A 3867-nucleotide genomic window follows, 5' to 3' on the forward strand; every position below is an offset into this window, starting at 1 on the left:
TTTGGAGAGGACTTTAAATGTCCCTGCACAGCCTGGGGGCACTTTCCTCCCACTGCTTGCCCAGGGCTCTGCTGTCTGGAGCTGTCCCTGCCAGCAGCTGCTTCCCTGTGCCCAGAGCTGAGCCCTGCCAGTGCTGCCAGAGCCCAGCCCAGCCCTGCAGACCCTCCCAGAGGGCTCAGCTCTGCCCTGCAGACCCTCCCAGCTCTGGCACTGCCCAGGAGCAGCTCTGGCTCTGCAGGCTTCCATGGCAAAGTCAGAGCAACCCTGAGGAATCCAGAAAAAGCGACACTGCTGCTGCCATTGGCACCCTGTGCTAATCGCTGTTGCTGCCTGGTTTATTAAGATCACAGAGAATTTAATTTTCCAACCTTAACTGAGTGAGGAATATCTACGTGCAATTTCCAACCCAGACCACTCGAATAAAAAAAGCGGGGTTTTCCCCTTTCTGCAGCCCCTATTTCACTATGCTTCCTGTAAAATCAACTTGGAAATATTCTGCAGTCAAATGCACTGCTGGTAGCAGTCCTGAACAATGCAGCATCCTCCCCACACAAGGAGAACATTTCCAAGCCTTACAAGTTATCTCCTCCCACCCCGATCTTGTCCCCCAGTGCTGGGAGCAGCTGCCTATGTCTGGCTGAGAGCTGTCCCTGGCAGGCAGTAGAGTCCCTGCCCCAGCACAGCGCCCTGGGCTGCAGGACCCTGCTCTGCAGGACAGCCCTGGGCACCCCAGGCTACTCTGCACAAGAGACAGTCAGAAAATGTACTCACAGATTCTGTAGGCATTGGGATGTTCCAGCTGCAGGAGATGGCTCCAGGAGCTGCAGCTGCACTGTCCTGCAGCCAGAGGTTCCTGTGCCAAGGGCTGGCAGTGATTCTGCCCCAGGCACTTCTCAGCACCTTCCCAGCCCTGACTGATTGAAGCTCTCTGTGCCTCTGTGCTGTGCCCAGGGTGGCTGCAGGCAGTGCCCCAGCCCTGCTGGGCTGGCAGAAGAGCTGCTCATCAAGAGAAATGTGCTTTTGAAGCTCTTCTTGGTTACCAGGAGCTGCCTCTGTGCCAGGAGCCCAGCCCAACTCATCAGCACAGACACAGCACAAGGACTTTAATGAGCCTCTGGTGCTTTGTGCTCAGGCCCTGGACATACGTCCCTGAGAGGGAGTTGAAGAAACTTCTCCAGAACTCCAAGTCAGAATCCAACTCCAAAGTTTCTTGGACTTTTAATGGGTCCCACTGAGAAACACGACTGAGAAAGTATCCCCAGGCCCCAGGCAGAGCAGAGAACTGGAGGCAGTGTTGACATGTGGGGACAAAGAGAAGGCAAGTCTTGGTGCCCTGGGGCACAGCAGGGTCTGTGCCACCAAGGGCTGTGAGGAGAAACCTTGTCCTGAGGCCCTGGGGTCTCCTGGCACAGCCTCAGCCAGGCTGGGCACTGTCAGCCCCTTGTCCTGCCCTCAGCATCCCCCCCAGCCCGCATCCCAGTGGCCTCAAGGATCTGCTGGAAGGATTCCCTGGGGAGCCTTGGCCAGGAATGGCCCTGGGGGCTCCTGAATGCTCCCTGCAGGGACTGCAGGTTTTTCAAAGGACTTTGGGTTTGGCTTTTGCCTTGGAGTCTCTGAGAGGTTTGTGCAATCATGGCCTCCAATTACCTGCTGTAATTAGTCCCTGGACAGGCTTTGTCAGTAACAACACTCAGTGGGCTCTATAATGCTTCAAGGTACTTCAGTTATTTTAAGGTACTTGGTTGTTTCCCTTTTGATAGAGACTCTGTGAGAGGTTTGTGCAATCATGTCCCCAGTTATCTGCTTTAATGAGTCCCTTGAGAGCTTTGTACTGACACTCAGTGGGGCTCATTAATGCTTTAAGATACTCAAGATTTTTAAGGTACTTTGAATTTTCCTTTCTACACTCTGATTCTCTGAGATTTTGTGCCATCCTGGTCTCCAATTCTGTCTTCCAAGGAGCCATTGAGGAGCCTGTGTCGGGGATGGACCTCTGTGAGACCCATTCAAGCTTTGAGACACTTTGAATTTTTCCTCTGATTTCAGCTCTTGGAAAGGTTTGTGCAATCCCCTCTCAGGCCCTGAGGTTCAAGGGCTCAGTTCCAAATGTACCACAGGGCTCATTTAGGATCAAGCAAGTCCTCACAAACCATGGCTCTGCCTTGATTTTCCCCAGCTCTGGAACAATTCATTCAGAATATTTCTTTTTATATTTTTTGAGAAATATTTCAAAGAGCTTCTAAGAAATATGTATTCCTATCTTAAGGAATGTATTTTATTACTGTTCTCTGTAAAGAAGTGGTCATTGCAGCATTCTGTGATTGATTTTGATCCAGGCTATTTCCTAAGGAGGTCTGGGGAGGTCAGTGAAGTTGTACCTTGAGAGCTGACCCAGTGTGGACAACCTTGCCCCAAATTCCCCATTTCCATGTGAGAAATAATTTTTACTTTCAAAATTTTAAATACTTTATTAAGACCTTATAAAAATACAACAGAAGACTGAATAAAGAAAACAATACAGCATCAGGGGCAAAAAATTCAGTCACCATGTGTGTATCTACAGATTGGATGCTCTGTCTTTGCTACCTCTAGCCCCTCCCAAAGCCTTGTCAATTGACTCCTTCTTCTCTGTCCAGTGGTGGAGATCACTGTCTTACACCTTGATTGGAGGTCAGGTGCTGCCATAATAACAAGCCAACCCTCCCAAATGCCCCGACTACTGAGGCCATCCTGTGATAACAATGCAAGGGGGAGGGGAAGGATAACTATACATATACAAAACTTCTCATAATATATATTTAATGTCCACTCCTTCATTGTGAGTGTCAACTATAGGATTACTCATCTATAATAAACCCCCCATTTCTTTTTCTAGAAGTAATTTTTTTCAAACAATTGATTCAAAAATTTTCTCTCACTTTTGAATGAGTCATACCAGCATCTGTTGATGTCAGCAAAGACATGGGAACAGGAGAAAAAATCTCAGGTTTTCCCTAGACACACTTATTTGGAATGAACAAAAGGGCATCCCAGAGGTCCAGTGTGGCTTTGACTCCCATCTACCGTGCCTATGTGGATGCTGCCCATAGTCAGTGTATCTTAGGGGTGAGTACAGAGGACAACTTGGCCCTGCCCTCCAGTCCTCGTTGAATTAAAAGACAATTGAGGAATTATAGAGGTCCAGTATGGCCTTTTGTCCCTACCTTACCATGCCTACGGGGTTGCTACCCGCAGCAGGGCTATGGAGCCTTCTTGGTAGCAAACAAAGGGGCCAACCCAGTCTTGCCCTCCTTCCTTTCTCTTTTCTCTTATTTTCTTGAAGAAGCTGTCCCATTACCTTTTACAGTCCCTTGTCTACTTCCCCTCAACAGATGCTGCTAATTCTCACCCATTGAAACAGGAAGACAGATCTCAAGATGGTTGATGGAAGCTTGACTCTACTTTTTGGGCATCTTGGTGTTTTTCTGGTTGTCTTTCAGTCTCTGCTCGAGAGTCAATCTTGTTTGACCCAGCCTGGATGTTGTAGTCCACTCTTTGAGTTCTTCTACTGGGCCTTTGACTCTGTTGGCATGAGTCCATCCCTGCTCTGCAGTTCGCATGGCCGATTCGGTGTTGAGCAGTTCCTGAAAGGGACCTTCCCACTGACGAGTTAGAGGCTGATCTCCCCATGACTTAAATCATCACCCAATTCCAGGGATTAATATTATGGATTCTGAAATCCAGGGTGGTAGTTTGAGGAATTGCCCTTTTGTGTCGTATCCCTTCTAAGGTTTGTGCTATAGACATAACTTATTTCTTGGCATTGGCTTCCCCTCCCTCATAGGTGGCAACCTTCTGGGGTGAGGTCAGGAAGGGTAAGCCAAACAT

This window comes from Melospiza melodia, unplaced genomic scaffold, assembly GCF_035770615.1.
Source record: "Melospiza melodia melodia isolate bMelMel2 unplaced genomic scaffold, bMelMel2.pri scaffold_37, whole genome shotgun sequence".
Classification (NCBI taxonomy): domain Eukaryota; kingdom Metazoa; phylum Chordata; class Aves; order Passeriformes; family Passerellidae; genus Melospiza; species Melospiza melodia.